Source organism: Trichomycterus rosablanca, chromosome 2 (assembly GCF_030014385.1).
Source record: "Trichomycterus rosablanca isolate fTriRos1 chromosome 2, fTriRos1.hap1, whole genome shotgun sequence".
In the NCBI taxonomy this organism is placed as follows: Eukaryota; Metazoa; Chordata; class Actinopteri; order Siluriformes; family Trichomycteridae; genus Trichomycterus; species Trichomycterus rosablanca.
Genome location: NC_085989.1, coordinates 59,867,347 through 59,885,194, shown reverse-complemented (window position 1 = coordinate 59,885,194; position 17,848 = coordinate 59,867,347). Strand labels below are relative to the sequence as shown.

General features: G+C 40.8%; 1 protein-coding gene across 1 annotated transcript in view; it reads left to right on the top strand.

Annotated features, from left to right (window-relative positions):
* LOC134303002 (NACHT, LRR and PYD domains-containing protein 3-like) overlaps positions 1-17,848 on the top strand; it is a 220,874-nt gene that overhangs the window by 27,705 nt on the left and 175,321 nt on the right. The gene's annotated exons all lie outside the window — the stretch shown is intronic.

Below are 17,848 nucleotides of genomic sequence, written 5' to 3'. Positions count from 1 at the left end.
TAACTGAAAGTGTAAAACATGACGTTAAAAATCCTAATAAACAAACAAACAAGGATATCAAAAACACTGACACATCTAAATGAGGAGGAAAAAAACACCAATCATTAAACTAATTACACTAAATCAAACCCCACAAATGAATCCCACATTAATTCAGACAGCAGCATTCTGGGAATACTCCAACAGTGCATCTTGGTTAAAAAAAGATGGTCCTCTATTTATTTACATTTTCTGCATTTAGCAGACACCTTTATTCAAAGCGACTGACATTACAGTTACTGTATACAGTCTGAGCAACTGAGGGTAGAGGGCCTTGCTCAAGGGCCCAACTGCAGCAACCTGGCAGTGGTGAGGCTTGAACCAGTGACCTTCTGGTTACTAGTCCAGTACCCTAAGCTTAAATGTAAAAGTTAGCCACTAGGCTACGGCTTGTTTATATCTTTCTCTTTTTTTTTGACAGAATAAACGTTAGCAGGCAGTCGGTGGTTTGTAAGATCTACAAACATTTGACGGAATAAAACTTCACCTGAACCTCTGCTAGACTTTAATAAATAAATGTAATAAATGTAGTAAATGTTAGTAAATGTAATCTGTAGCTCTGAAATAGACCAATGATAATAAATTATCCATATTTGAACTATATCGATTCTTACTTTAATGTTGCCAACAACGCCACCTAAGGGTTTAACGAACTCTAGGAACTTAATTTTTAATATTTGTAGGGAAAGTTTTTAATTTAAGTCTAAGCAAACACAAAATGTTTTAAAGCCACAGGTTCTTTTCCATCTGGGGTGTTAGTAATCAAGGTAGATCACCACAATTTACTAAATTAAAATAAGTTTTATTGACCATAAAAAGTTCACATAAGGGAGCAATATAAATTACTCCTCTCAAAGTACTTAATATGTTAAAATGCTAGAATAACTTCACTCACAACTTACAGGCTAGGGTAACTCCCATACAACTCCCGTCACACAAGAAAAACACAAAACAAAACCCCTTCACAACAATCAGATGAAATCAAGCCCATAAAACACGACCTATAAATAAAACAGTTGTACTGATGGTTAACGTAACCCGCGCCCAGTCAACAATAAATAGTGAAAGAAGTATAAGTACGAAATACGACTACTCTAAATACTTAACACAACTGAGCAAAATGGAAAACAAACAAAAACAAGTAAAATAATCTCAGTGGGTTCTAGGTTGTACTTAATTATCTAGTCCAGGGAGAAGCCTAAAAATCTGATCCCAACGACTCTTAACTGTTCCGTAAGAAGGAAAATCGTGAAGCGGATTTCTCTCAGCACAGTTTGGTCTGTGTCCCCACGAAGCAGTACAATAACACGACGTGGTTCAGGGTCTCTCTCGAGCACTGATCCTCCTCCACGTGCTTCACAGCAACGCCAACTAGGAGGAAGACAAAGAGAACGGACCGCAGTACTCTGGCCAATACACGGACCTGCAGTTATACGTCTTCGCTGCTATTCTGTGAGTTCAATAATTGGGCATTTCCACCCACCTTTATGTAATAAGAACGTAGTACTCACACCCTGCCCGGGAGTGGTAACCACCAGCCCCAGCACCAGTGTAAGTATTCCGAGGTCTGGGTGGAATGCAACTCAACAGCAGCCCCCGGTGCAGCTCTTCCACGCTCATCTGCCGGTGCGTCTCGACGATTCGTCACTCGTGGCTCCGTGTCGCTTCCACACCGATTCTGAAGCTCCGTCTCCACTGTTTGAGTCACCAACTAGCAACTTCCCAGTGTACTGCTCACCAGTTCGCTGTACGGCCAGATCTACCCGGTCGCGTCACGCACAATCGTGATGGGCCACCGTCGCTGTCCATCAACTACCCTTGCTCATAAACGACTGAGACTTTTGTTATGGTAGATGTATCTCTTACAATCATTTTAACCCAAACCTCTCAGATTTTCTCCTGTGTGTCGGAACAATTCTTTAATTCTTTAACTTCATGTTTTAACACGTTTTTCAGTTACACCTTGCTGGGGTTTTTTTTTTACAGCAGGACAAAGCTCTGCCAAGTTCAGTCATGTGTTGTTTGTTAGGTTATTTTCCCAGAACACCCCGAGCTATTTATGACTTCTATTAATTATGTTCATCTTTTATATAGTGAAGTTTGTTTGAAATGTGGGAGTTAACAAAAAGCTGGGTGTGTCCCGTGTACAGGTCAGGTATGCACTGTTGCATTGTGGTTTTCTAATCCTGAAGCCGTGCTAAGAACTGGTTGGTTTTAACAGAGAGCTGGGTGAGTTTGTTCTACACTTTATGCAAGAAAATGTCACATCACACAATACATTTCACTTTTTTTTACTATGAAACCCTCAGAAGATGATCAAAGTTCAGAACTGTGAAGTCAGTTTAATAGAAATTAATATTTACCTCATTAAACACACATTTATCTCATTAAACAGAACCAGACTAAAAAAAACAGAACCCAGTAAATGTACGTATATAAACAGTAGAACATGATTTATAACAGAATGTGATAGAAAAACAAAATTAAGAAACAAAAGTAATTGACTGGTTACAATTGTAGAGAATTATATGTAACCATGTAAAAAGTCATTTGACAGTAGAGCACATGTGTGTCTTCATTCATCAAGAGGAGACATTTAAGTGGTGAAATTTGTCTCCAAAATTATATAATAATAATAATATATATTACTGTGTGTGTGTAAAGTTATAAGTGTGTAACTGGTTTTCTGTGGTACTAACAGGATCCAGTAAAAGATCCAGAGATCAGATCTGGATCTTTTACTGGATCCTGTTAGTACCACAGAAAACCAGTTACACACTTATAACTTTACACACACACAGTAATATATATTATTATTATTATATAATTTTGGAGACAAATTTCACCACTTAAATGTCTCCTCTTGATGAATGAAGACACACATGTGCTCTACTGTCAAATGACTTTTTAATTATAAAAATGGATATAATTTAATAAACTGTTTAATTTTAACAGAATTTATTAGTTTGTTGTTCTACATGAACCTAAAGTACAATAATGAATCAGAACGTTTTCACTCAGCACTAAAACAGTAAAACAGAGTTTATAGACTCAGGAATGTAACTTCATGCTGCTGTTTAAGTTTTAACATCTCTTAACACTTTAGTGATTAATAGAGTTAAAATAAAGTTGTGTATGTTAGCACTGACCTGCTGTTTGTTTGGTTGTTATGCTGTTAGCACTTAGCTTCAGTTTGTTAGCACAGCAACAGTCATGCAGCTTAAAGAGAATGATATTAAAAAAACAAACACAAACTAGGAAACGTGTTTCAATTCTATTCCTCAAGTTGAGCTTTCTGTTTCTCCTTCTGAAAGCAGCCTGAACTCCACCTACTGTAACTACTGCTATACATGACGAGAGAGGGGCGGACACACATACACACACACACACACACACACACACACACACACACACACACACACACACACACACACACATACTGGTTTTCATGTCAGACGGGGACCAAGGTTCTGAACGTCACTTGCGGGGACCACCCTTTCTACAGCCTCTAGAGGGCTGAAAAAAATCAGTCACACTTAACAGATTTTTCTAAGCTCATACACCCGTTTAAACATCAGAATTTAAGAAGTCATGTCAGGACAGTGTTTAATGGGGACTATAAATATGACTAATGGGGACCTCATTTGCATAATATTAGCATAAAACACACAAATGCCAATGTGATTAGTGGGGACCTTGCAACAACATTGAGTGCATTACAATTCACATAATATTACCATTAAAGGGCATGTAATTATTTCAAGCTAATCTACAGATTATCTTACTTTTAAACAAAAAGGTGTAATCTACATTTATGTAAAATCCAAAGATGCAGTAATAGTACATAAATCACATGTAAAAAATGTTTACATTTAGCTTAGCTTACTTGTTCATATATTATGTAGAGTCTTTGCATAGAACATCTAGTGATGTGCATGTAGTCATCTCGACAACATAGCAAGACTTAGGTCTATCTCTACTCATGACAAGTAGATTGGAAAAGTAATAAATTATTGTCTGGATACCTTTTAACTCATCAAATTAAACCTTGATATTAAATCAAAGTATTTATTTTTTTTATGTTTAAGGGATTTTTTTTAAATAAATTCTTTGTCCCATTTTTGTACCACAGTAAACCACCCAGAATCAGCTACTACTCAATCACTGGATACTTATTACCACTAAAATAAAGCTACTACTTATAAAACTATGCAGGCATTAAACACACATTTAAATAGCAAAACTCAAGATTTAATGAGTTCAACTTCACAAACTCACATATGCAGTTGTACAAAATTCAAAAAATGCCTGTTGCCCGAGTTTAACAAAGGGATTCCTCATTCAAAGAATAAACAACTGTCACATATGCTTTCTTTTATATAACTGGCATTTCAGCTATTATTGACAGTTAAAAAAAATCTATATATTGCCTTCACACGCGAATGAACTTGAGTTCATTCTGAAAACCTTACCATATAGAAGCACTTTGTAGTTCCACAATTACTGACTGTAGTCCATCTGTTTCTTTACATACCTTTTAACCTGCTTTCACCCTGTTCTTCAATGGTCAGGACCCCCACAGAGCAGGTGTGTGCTGTGCTGGTATGAGTGGATCAGACACAGCAGTGCTGCTGGAGTTTTTAAACACCTCACTGTCACTGCTGGACTGAGAATCGTCCACCAACCAAAAATATCCAGCCAACAGCGCCCCGTGTGCAGCGTCCTGTGACCACTGATGAAGGTCTATAAGATGGCCGACTCAAACAGCAGCAATAGATGAGCGATCATCTCTGACTTTACATCTACAAGGTGGACCAACTAGGTAGGAGTGTCTAATAGAGTGGACAGTGAGTGGACACATTTACATTTACATTTTCAGCATTTAGCAGACGCTTTTATCCAAAGCGACTTACACAATGAGCGGAACACGATGAGCAATTGAGGGTTAAGGGCCTTGCTCAGGGACCCAACAGTGGCAACTTGGTGGTGGCGGGGCTTGAACCGGCAACCTTCTGTTTACTAGTCCAGTACCCTAACCACTGAGCTATCACTGGACACGGTATTTAAAAACTCCAGCAGCACCACCACCATGTCAGTGTCACTGATATATATATATATATATATATAGGAGCTATGTACTATATATATATATATATATATATATATATATATATATATATATATATATATATATATATATATATATATATATATATATATATATATATATATATATATATATATATATATATACTGTATGTGTGTATATATATATATATATATATACAGTGTATCACAAAAGTGAGTACACCCCTCACATTTCTGCAGATATTTAAGTATATCTTTTCATGGGACAACACTGACAAAATGACACTTTGACACAATGAAAAGTAGTCTGTGTGCAGCTTAAATAACATTGTAAATTTATTCTTCCCTCAAAATAACTCAATATACAGCCATTAATGTCTAAACCACCGGCAACAAAAGTGAGTACACCCCTTAGTGAAAGTTCCTGAAGTGTCAATATTTTGTGTGGCCACCATTATTTCCCAGAACTGCCTTAACTCTCCTGGGCATGGAGTTTACCAGAGCTTCACAGGTTGCCACTGGAATGCTTTTCCACTCCTCCATGACGACATCACGGAGCTGGCGGATATTCGAGACTTTGCGCTCCTCCACCTTCCGCTTGAGGATGCCCCAAAGATGTTCTATTGGGTTTAGGTCTGGAGACACGCTTGGCCAGTCCATCACCTTTACCCTCAGCCTCTTCAATAAAGCAGTGGTCGTCTTAGAGGTGTGTTTGGGGTCATTATCATGCTGGAACACTGCCCTGCGACCCAGTTTCCGGAGGGAGGGGATCATGCTCTGCTTCAGTATTTCACAGTACATATTGGAGTTCATGTGTCCCTCAATGAAATGTAACTCCCCAACACCTGCTGCACTCATGCAGCCCCAGACCATGGCATTCCCACCACCATGCTTGACTGTAGGCATGACACACTTATCTTTGTACTCCTCACCTGATTGCCGCCACACATGCTTGAGACCATCTGAACCAAACAAATTAATCTTGGTCTCATCAGACCATAGGACATGGTTCCAGTAATCCATGTCCTTTGTTGACATGTCTTCAGCAAACTGTTTGCGGGCTTTCTTGTGTAGAGACTTCAGAAGAGGCTTCCTTCTGGGGTGACAGCCATGCAGACCAATTTGATGTAGTGTGCGGCGTATGGTCTGAGCACTGACAGGCTGACCCCCCGCCTTTTCAATCTCTGCAGCAATGCTGACAGCACTCCTGCGCCTATCTTTCAAAGACAGCAGTTGGATGTGACGCTGAGCACGTGCACTCAGCTTCTTTGGACGACCAACGCGAGGTCTGTTCTGAGTGGACCCTGCTCTTTTAAAACGCTGGATGATCTTGGCCACTGTGCTGCAGCTCAGTTTCAGGGTGTTGGCCATCTTCATGTAGCGCAACAATTCGTCTTTTAAGATCCTCAGAGAGTTCTTTGCCATGAGGTGCCATGTTGGAACTTTCAGTGACCAGTATGAGAGAGTGTGAGAGCTGTACTCCTAAATTGAACACACCTGCTCCCTATGAACACCTGAGACCTAGTAACACTAACAAATCACATGAAATTTTGGAGGGAAAATGACAAGCAGTGCTCAATTTGGACATTTAGGGGTGTAGTCTCTTAGGGGTGTACTCACTTTTGTTGCCGGTGGTTTAGACATTAATGGCTGTATATTGAGTTATTTTGAGGGAAGAATAAATTTACACTGTTATATAAGCTGCACACAGACTACTTTTCATTGTGTCAAAGTGTCATTTTGTCAGTGTTGTCCCATGAAAAGATATACTTAAATATCTGCAGAAATGTGAGGGGTGTACTCACTTTTGTGATACACTGTATATATATATACAGTGTATCACAAAAGTGAGTACACCCCTCACATTTCTGCAAATATTTCATTATATCTTTTCATGGGACAACACTATAGACATGAAACTTGGATATAACTTAGAGTAGTCAGTGTACAACTTGTATAGCAGTGTAGATTTACTGTCTTCTGAAAATAACTCAACACACAGCCATTAATGTCTAAATAGCTGGCAACATAAGTGAGTACACCCCACAGTGAACATGTCCAAATTGTGCCCAAATGTGTCGTTGTCCCTCCCTGGTGTCATGTGTCAAGGTCCCAGGTGTAAATGGGGAGCAGGGCTGTTAAATTTGGTGTTTTGGGTACAATTCTCTCATACTGGCCACTGGATATTCAACATGGCACCTCATGGTAAAGAACTCTCTGAGGATGTGAGAAATAGAATTGTTGCTCTCCACAAAGATGGCCTGGGCTATAAGAAGATTGCTAACACCCTGAAACTGAGCTACAGCATGGTGGCCAAGGTCATACAGCGGTTTTCCAGGACAGGTTCCACTCGGAACAGGCTTCGCCAGGGTCGACCAAAGAAGTTGAGTCCACGTGTTCGGCGTCATATCCAGAGGTTGGCTTTAAAAAATAGACACATGAGTGCTGCCAGCATTGCTGCAGAGGTTGAAGACGTGGGAGGTCAGCCTGTCAGTGCTCAGACCATACGCCGCACACTGCATCAACTCGGTCTGCATGGTCGTCATCCCAGAAGGAAGCTGACGCACAAGAAAGCCCGCAAACAGTTTGCTGAAGACAAGCAGTCCAAGAACATGGATTACTGGAATGCCCTGTGGTCTGACGAGACCAAGATAAACTTGTTTGGCTCAGATGGTGTCCAGCATGTGTGGCGGTGCCCTGGTGAGAAGTACCAAGACAACTGTATCTTGCCTACAGTCAAGCATGGTGGTGGTAGCATCATGGTCTTGGGCTGCATGAGTGTTGCTGGCACTGGGGAGCTGCAGTTCATTGAGGGAAACATGAATTTCAACATGTACTGTGACGTTCTGAAACAGAGCATGATCCCCTCCCTTCGAAAACTGGACCTCATGGCAGTTTTCCAACAGGATAACGACCCCAAACACAACCTCCAAGATGACAACTGCCTCGCTGAGGAAGCTGAATGTAAAGGTGATGGACTAAACACAATTGAGCACCTGTGGCGCATCCTCAAGTGGAAGGTGGAGGAGTTCAAGGTGTCTAACATCCACCAGCTCCGTGATGTCATCATGGAGGAGTGGAAGAGGATTCCAGTAGCAACCTGTGCAGCTCTGGTGAATTCCATGCCCAGGAGGGTTAAGGCAGTGCTGGATAATAATGGTGGTCACACAAAATATTGACACTTTGGGCACAATTTGGACACTGTGGGGTGTACTCACTTATGTTGCCAGCCATTTAGACATTAATGGCTGTGTGTTGAGTTATTTTCAGAAGACAGTAAATCTACACTGCTATACAAGTTGTACACTGACTACTCTAACTCATATCCAAGTTTCATGTCTATAGTGTTGTCCCATGAAAAGATATAATAAAATATTTGCAGAAATGTGAGGGGTGTACTCACTTTTGTGATACACTGTATATATATATATATATATATATATATATATATATATATATATATATATATATATATATATATATATATATATATGTATATACACTGGAGGAAATAAGTATTTGATCCCCCACTGACTTTAAATGTTTTAATACAAGAAAATAAATTAAACATCTCATTATTTTATGCCAGCTTTATTTTAACAGTGACACATAGAATATCAAAAGAAAAACTGAGAAAATTACATGAAATGAGAAATAAAAATTAATTTGAATTTCATTGAAGGAAATAAGTATTTGACCCCCTAGTAAAACATCATGTAATACTTGGTGGCAAGCACAGCAGTCAAACATTTCTTGTAGTTTTTTATAAGGTTTGCACACACTTCAGGAGTAATTTTGGCCCACTCCTCTCTGCAGATCATCTCCAAATCCTTAGGGTTTTTAGGCGTGCATTTGGAAACGCGAAGCTTCCGCTCTCTCCATAGATTTTCTATGGGATTGAGGTCAGGAGACTCGCTAGGCCATTCCATGACCTTGATATGCTTCTTATGGAGCCACTCCTTTGTTTCCTTGGCTGTATGCTTTGGGTCGTTGTCGTGCTGGAAGACCCATCCACGACCCATTTTCAGTGCCCTGGTGGAGGCAAGAAGGTTGTCACCCAGGATTTTGCGATACATGGCCCCGTTCATCTTCCCGTCGATGCGGTGAAGTTGGCCTGTGCCCTTAGAAGAAAAACACCCCCAAAACATAATACTTCCACCACCATGCTTGATGGTGGGGATGGTGTTCTTAGGGTCATATTCTGTATTTTTCTTCCTCCAAACACGTCGAGTTGAGTTGAGGCCGAAGAGCTAAATTTTGGTCTCATCTGACCACAGCACCTTCTCCCAGTCTCTCTCAGAGTCATTAATATGTTCATTGGCGAACTTGAGGCGGGCCTGGACATGAGCCTTCTTGAGCAGAGGAACCTTGCGTGCACTGCAGGATTTTAAACCATTACGTCTCAGTGTATTACCAATGGTTTTTTTGGAGACTGTGGTCCCAGCTGCCTTGAGATCATTAACCAGCTCCTCCCGTGTAGTTCTTGGCTGATTTTTAACCTTTCTCATGATCAGTGACACTCCACGAGGTGATATCTTGCATGGAGCGCCAGGTCGATTGACAGTAATGTTGTACTTCTTCCACTTTCGAATAATTGCACCAACAGTTGTCACCTTCTCATCCAGCTTCTTACTTATGGCTTTGTAGCCCATTCCAGCCTTGTGTAGGTCAACAATTTTGTCCCTGACATCTTTAGACAGCTCTTTAGTCTTGCCCATGGTGGAGATGTTGGAGTGACACTTGCCCATGGTGGAGATGTTGGCAGGTGGCCTTTTACACAGGTGACAATTTGGGACAGGTGTCTCTCATGCAGGTAACGACTTCACTGAGATTAGGGTGTGTCAGTGGTCTGTGGGAGCCAACATTAGTCATGGTTTTTAGGGGATCAAATACTTAGTTCCCTCAATGAAATGCAAATTATTTTTTATTTAAGTATTATTTAATTTTCTAGATTTTCTTTTTGATATTCCATCTCTCACTGTTAAAATGAAGCTACCATAAAAATCATAGACTGTGTAATTATTTGTCAGACTACAAACTTTCAAAATCAGTGGGGGATCAAATACTTATTTCATCCACTGTATAACTGTATTACAATTTAAAAGTGAAAGTAAAACTTCATGTTTGGCTCTACAGTGAAATAATTGTACTAACAGCTCTAGCGGTTAAACTGTGTAACTGCAGGAATCATTTACTTACATTCTGTATTTATTTAAACCACAAGTTACCAACAATTTACAACCCAAACAACTACAAAATTTTTATTTTCTTTATGGTGCATGGTGGAAGTGCATGTTTCTAGTTTTACACATCAAGCCAATGTAATACCACGGTACATTTCATTATATGCTGAAAAAACAATCACATCAGGTGTTTGCAGAACTGCTAGATTAACCCCTTCTGGAGAAGATGACAATGTCATGTTCTGTGACATCCAGTCAGTGTTGGTCCCTACAACACTGCCCACCACACCTTCCACCACACGCTGCACAACATACTTATTCTCCATCACCAGAGAGTCCAGGTTAGTTGTTCTCTGGGACAGTAGGAGATTTCACCGGGATGCTCAGGTACACAGTTGGCTCACTGAACACCAGTGATTTGTTGTGCTTCACCTGCCTCCATACTCTCCTTAATCCTGCTGAGGAGTTCTTTTTAGCATGGAGGTGGAAGGAGGTGGAGTGAGGGAGCCCGTCGGGGTGGATATGTCACTCCAGGCGGTACTTCCCTCTGCTGTCTGGCCTAGAGGACATCGTTTGTGATGTTGATGAGATCTTGTGGTCGGATTCAAACAGAAGACATGATGACGATGCACAAGCCTATTTGTTTGTTTTCTGTTTTTACAGTATATACAGCAGATAAAATAAACATTCCTATTGTAATTGTTTTACTTTATGTTGTATATGTACTTAAAATACTTATTTAATGTAGCAAAAGCTGTTCATTTGATATCTGTGAGTAGAGTTTGGATGCAGAAATACATTTTGCTAGAGTTGAAACAGTTTTGGATGAAGTGTTCACTAGTTTCATAAGTTCTGCATCTTTTGCTAGTGGGGAGCTGAGGGTGCTCCTGGCTAACTGGTTCCAGTGGTGCTGTTGTATTGGCTGAAGTGTTCTCTTAGATGTTCAAGGTGGGCAGACACGGGCAGGGTTTTGGATTTTGGAGAAGGGTTGACCCACGTTTGTTTGGTGCCACCTGTGGGCTGTTGACTGAAAGAGCAATCTGGAATATCAGGAAGTTTCTTTTTAATACCTAAAGATTAAAACCATCATAATGTGCTGGGAGTAAAGTGCATAATGATGGTCTTAATTGTGATAAACTTTATGGTGGAGTCATAATGTTAGTGATAATCAGCGTGTTGTGCTGGGCCGAGGTTTAAACCAGGACCTGCTGGGTTCCAGGCTCATTGTGTCTCTGATTTCAGTAGCAGATCCTGCAGGTCTCCTGAGCTCAGTCAGATCTTTGTTCACACACCATGCTCTGATTGGATGACAGTGCTGCTCCTTGCATCATGGAGAGTCCAACCAGAGATATTATTAATAATAATTTCTTATAAGCATGATTCACTTTAAGAATAGAACTGGGCACTTTTTGTCTAGTTTATAATTAATTAATTAATAAATTACTGTTATGGACTAGCACTCTGTCGAGTGTGTTCCTGCTTCTGGGTGAATTAGACCTACCGCAACTCAGACCAGGATAACATGGTAGATGAAATTAAACTGAAATAAATGAATACAGCCCCAAATAAAAAAAAAGTTGGGACAGGATGGAAAATGCAAATAAAATAAAACCACAGAGTTCCTTACATTTACTTTGACTTTTATTTAATGTCAGATTAAGCTGCACTCTTGGCCTTTATGCACTAAAATTCCTTGAATGGTTTAATGATATTCTGCACTGTAGAGGGAGAACATGCAAATCCCTTCCGAACTTTCTTTGAGGTTCATTGTTTTTAAACATTTCAATCATTTTCTCACACATTTGTGGACAAACTGGATCCTCTGATCATCTTTACTCATCAGAGACTCTCAGCCTTTCCTGGATGCTGCTTTTGTACCAAACCATGATTACAATCACCTGTTCACATCACCTGTTTAACATCACATCATTATTTAGTGTTTTCACCTCATTACTCGCCTTAAATTGCCCACGTTCCAACTTTTTTGGAATGTGTTGCAGGCCTGAAATGCTGCAATGGATGTTGAGCAGATAAAAGATTAAATATCTCAGCTTCATCCTGTCTGACATCAAATAAACGTCAGTTAATGTAAGAAACTCTGTGTGTTTGTTATTTGCATTTTATATACTGTCCCGACTTTTTCTGATTTGTGGTTGTAAATCATGGATTATATGTGGAGGTGATAAAATGGACAGTGAGTGTAGAATCCAGAAGGTGGTTTTAATGTTATGACTGATTAGTGTATATTGAACATGTTGAATAATGGATCATCAACACAAAATAAAGCCTGTTGAGATGTTTAGATGAATACAGGAGTCCACTGGTTTATTTACTGTAAGATATTCAAGACTTTCTGTTTATTGATGTAATGCAGTTCACATCTACATTTACATTTTCAGCATTTAGCAGACGCTCTTATCCAGAGCGACTTACAGAAGTGCTTCCATAGTGAACATTTCTCAAGTTTAGGTAAACAGTCAAAAAACACAAATCTGCTAAAACCTGGTGTTTTTTTTTTTTTTTTTTTTTTTTTTTTTTTTTTAGCCTTGATGCTTGTCTTCCTTTAATCCTGGATGGAGGCTCAAGTCGAGCAAGACTAGTGGCTCAAAGGTTGCGTGGTACAGAGCGGGGTTTGACTAGACCACGAAGGTAGCTTGGTGCTGGTCCATTTTTGGCTTTGTAGGCGAGCGTCAGTGTTTTAAACTGAATGCGTGCAGCAACAGGAAGCCAGTGAAGAGAACGCAGCAGTGGGGTGATGATGAGGCAGCAGTGGGGTGATGATGAGGCAGCAGTGGGGTGATGATGAGGCAGCAGTGGGGTGATGATGAGGCAGCAGTGGGGTGATGATGTGGCAGCAGTGGGGTGATGATGTGGCAGCAGTGGGGTGATGATGTGGCAGCAGTGGGGTGATGATGTGGCAGCAGTGGGGTGATGCTGAGGCAGCAGTGGGGTGATGCTGAGGCAGCAGTGGGGTGATGCTGAGGCAGCAGTGGGGTGATGCTGTGGCAGCAGTGGGGTGATGCTGTGGCAGCAGTGGGGTGATGTGGCAGTGTTTAGGTTGGTTAAAAACCAGACGAGCAGCTGCATTTTGAATGCGCTGTAAGGGTTTAATAGTGGACATGGGAGCTCCTGCCAAGAGGGAGTTGCAGTAGTCCAACCGTGAGATTACAAGTGATTGCACCAGAATCTGGGTAGCTTCCCTGGAGAGAAAGGGACGAATCTTCCTGATGTTGTACAGGAGGAACCGGCACGATCTTGTCATGTTGGCTATATAAGGAGAGAAGGTCAGCTGGTTATCAAGGATAACACCAAGACTTCTTACCTTATCAGATGGTCTGATCTGGGAGTCATGCAGAGAGATGACCAGGTCCTGGGTTGGAGACTGATCTCCAGGAATGAGCAACATCTCTGTCTTGCTGGGATTGAGTTTCAGATGATGAGCCGACATCCATTGTGAGATATCTTGCAGACATGCTGAGATGCGAGCTGAAACTTGCGTGTCTGAATGAGGAAATGACAGAACGAGCTGAGTGTCATCTGCATAGGAGTGGTAGGAGAAGCCATGGGAGGCTATGACCTTACCCAGAGAGCGGGTGTAGATAGAGAAAAGAAGTGGACCAAGTACAGAGCCCTGAGGAACACCGGTTGAGAGAGTGCATGGGGGAGATTTGGATCCCCTCCATGACACTTGGTAGGAGCGTCCTTCCAGGTAGGAGGCCATCCATTGCCCTGCTGAACCTGTTACCCCAAGGTTGGAGAGTGTGGACAAGAGAATGCTGTGATTCACAGTGTCAAAGGCTGCAGAGAGGTCAAGAAGAATGAGGACAGATGACAGTTTGGCTGCTTTGGCTGCATGAAGCTTCTCCGTAACAGCTACAAGAGCTGTTTCCGTAGAATGCGCTGCCTTGAAGCCAGACTGATACGGATCGTGGAGCTCATTCTGAGTAAGAAAGGCAGATAGTTGGTTATAGACAGCACGTTCAAGAATTTTGGATAGAAAAGAGAGGAGTGAGACAGGTCTGTAGTTGTTAATGTCTGTAGTGTCTAGTGTAGGTTTCTTAAGAAGGGGAATGACCTGAGCCTTCTTAAAAGCAGTAGGGACAACACCTGATGTCAGGGAGTTGTTGATGATGGGTGTGATGAAGGGGATTAGGTCCGGTGAGATGTCTTTGAGGATGGTGGATGGTATAGGGTCAAGTGTGCATGTAGTGGGCTTGCTGGATGAGAGGAGCTGTGTAACCTCATCCATGGTGAGTGGGGTGAAGCTGGTGAGTGTGTTGGTGGGTTGAGGGTCAGTTGAAAGTGGGTCAGTCGGTGAGAAGGATTGATTGATTTTGTCAATCTTGTCCTGAAAGAATGTTGAAAAGTCAGTAGCAGTGAGAGAGACAGATGGGGGAGGGGGAGGAGGGTTCAGAAGAGAGGAAAAGATAGCATGAAGCTTACGTGGGTCAGCAGCAGATTGTTCAAGCTTGGCTTTGTAGAAAGATGTTTTTGCAGCAGTCACGTCGGATGAGAACCTGGACAGCAGATCGTGGTAGGAGTGGAGATCAACACTGAGCTTAGATTTCCTCCACTTTCTCTCAGCTGCCCTTAGTTCTCTCCTGTTGCTGCGCAATGCATCTGAAAGCCAAGGAGCAGGGTGAGAAGGTTTACCTCGTTTGAGGGTAAGAGGACAGAGCTGATCGAGGGATGTTGAAAGAGAAGAGAGTAGAGTATTAGTAGCAGAGTTGAGTGGAAGGGTAGCAAGCATGTCAGGGTTCGGTAGTGAAGTTAGGATGTTAGAGATCAGCAGGGAGGAAGATAAAGAGTGAAGATTGGGGCGTGTTGTAAGGGTGAAAGTGTGGTTGGAGGTAGGAAGAGTTGGGAGACAGAGAGAGAAGGACACAAAGTGATGGTCAGAGAGGTGGAGTGGGATGACAGTGAGGTCCAGAACAGAAGCTGGACGGCTGAAGACCAGGTCCAGAAGATTGCCTCCTTTGTGTGTCGGAGGGCTGTGATTAAAGAGGAGGTCGAAAGATGAAAGAAGAGGAAGAAGACATGAGGACTGAAGTGTAGGGAGATTAAAGTCACCAAGAAGAGTCAGAGGAGAAGGGAAGAAACTCAGAAGAACATCCAGCTCTTCTATGAAGTCTCCCAGTGCGCCAGGTGGTCTGTAAATGATCAGTGGTCTGTATCATCTTCATGATATGAAGAGTAATTGGAAAAGTAACAGTAATAGCATGGAATTTAAAGGATGAAATGTTAAGGTGAGAAAGATTCATAGTAGTGAATTGCCATTTCCTGGTCAAGAGCAAACCTGTACCACCACCCCTACCAGATCCTCTCGGTGTATGAGAGAAGGTGTAGGCAGAGGATAAGGCTGCTGGTGTTGCTGAGTTCTCGGTGGTGATCCACGTCTCAGTCAGTGCCAGGAAGTCAAGGCTGTGAGAAACTGCAAAAGCTGAGATGAAGTCAGCTTTTTGGACGGCTGATTGACAATTCCAAACCCCACCTACCACCACTGTTTGAGATTGTTGCAACAGTTGGGGGTAGATGAGGTTGCTGGCATTGCTGTTCCTGTAATGTGACCTCTGATGTCTGCAGGGTCTGTGAGATATAAGCACAGGAATGATTGAGTAGCACATGCTGAAAAAAGTTTGATAGATTACACAATGTCAGAGACTGAAAGTACTTACCCAAGTTAGTTTAGATTAGGAGAAAGTAGAAAGTTAAATAGATTAAACAATCCAGACAGACATTAAAATCTAGTGATAGCGAAGACCAGCCGCTACAGACGTAGCTTTAATTTTATACTAAGCTTAGCCCTGCCCCTCAATTCACACCTAGGCCTCTAACAAAAGACACCTGAAATCTCTTTAACCAATCAGCGAAACACAGATTAATGCATCAACAGACTATCTTAGTTGCTTTTAACAATAGTTAAATGCTACTTCAATTCTAGCAATGTTAATAATCAGTTACAAAGATAGTCTAGAACAAGTTACAGCAAAAATATACACTTTAACCAGAAGCTTACCTTACCCAGGAATACAAATGAACACTATAAAATTTACAAGCACTGACTCCATCACACACCTCACCTCTATCACACAGGACTGTTTAATACACCTATAGTATGATTATATTGTGTAAACACTGCTCAGATACTGTATGGAATATCATTATGCTATATTATCATTATCAATATAGCATATCATTATGCTATATTATCAATATCATTATGCTATATTATCATTATGCTATATTATCTTTTTACTGATTTAATATTGAACACATGCAGGGGTTCAGTGTTTACTTTAGTTTCTTACAGAGCTCAGAATCAATGATTGAGTTCTAGATAAAATGGTTAAAATGGTTATGGATGGAGATCATTTTGTAGCTTTATATACATTAGTATGTATTAGTATGTATACAGTGATGTAGACTCTTCCATCAGTGTACAAGAGAAGAAAGTTAATAATGATTGTTATGGTTCTAGTTTTGTTGTGCGATTTAAAAGGACACTTGCAGCTTTAAGCGGCATTTTGTTTACGCCGTTTCCATAGCGATTAACTTTAACCTGGCGCGAGTAGCAATGTTGTTATGTTCGGCTGAAAAGCGTGCAAGGGGTAACTTCAGTAGCGTTATAAAACACATGAAAGTTCATATTTCTTGCAGTTCGGCAGGGAAGCATCGTCTGTAAGTACTGAACTTTATATCGCCTGTTGTTTGCGATTATTTAGCGAACGTTATACTGTTTTCATAAAACGAAAGTAACTTCATACGGCCGTTATCGTTTCCATAGTGATTCGTTTTTAGCACGAATGCTAACTTGCTAGCGCAATTTTACGCGCGTGTTAAACTTAATGTTTACATTGTGTAATACCTGTCAAAGGCTCTGTGCATGTGATGTATTGAGTTCTCATCGTCTCTGTTGTTTGTATCTGCATTTCAGTTTTACTCCATTCCAATAAACACAGTGCAAGTTGGAACGTTAATAAATCGACACCTGACTAAACTGTATTTTGGAGGGAGTTGTCCGTCTGTCTAGTTAAGAAAGGGACACAAACTCTTAGCGAGGGCAGAACGATGATGATGATAATAATAATAATAATAATAATAATAATAATAATAAATGATGCATCACTGTCTCAGTTTCCACCTGAACAGATGATACAGCATTTATTTTATAAGAATAATATTATAAGAATGTTTCTTCTGGTTAAGGGACCATAAAGAATTAATCAGTAATTTATAATAAAAATAAATCCAGTTAAATCAGAAGTTAGTAATAAACCTACTACGTTTACACCTTGCTCTTCATGACAACGTCAGTCACAGAAGAAATAATAAATAATTATCATAATTATTAAGTTCTGTAATAAAATTGATGTTTTATCCTGATCGAGGTCACAGTGGGTCCTGTGCTAAAAGATGTGAGTGAAGAAGAAGGTGGTGATGGAAACATAGCTAGATTTAAATGATCCTCCAGGCCACCCAAGGAGGATGATTAAGGTCCTGCTGGCTCCTGCTTCCTCTCTGGGTTCCTGCTTGTAATT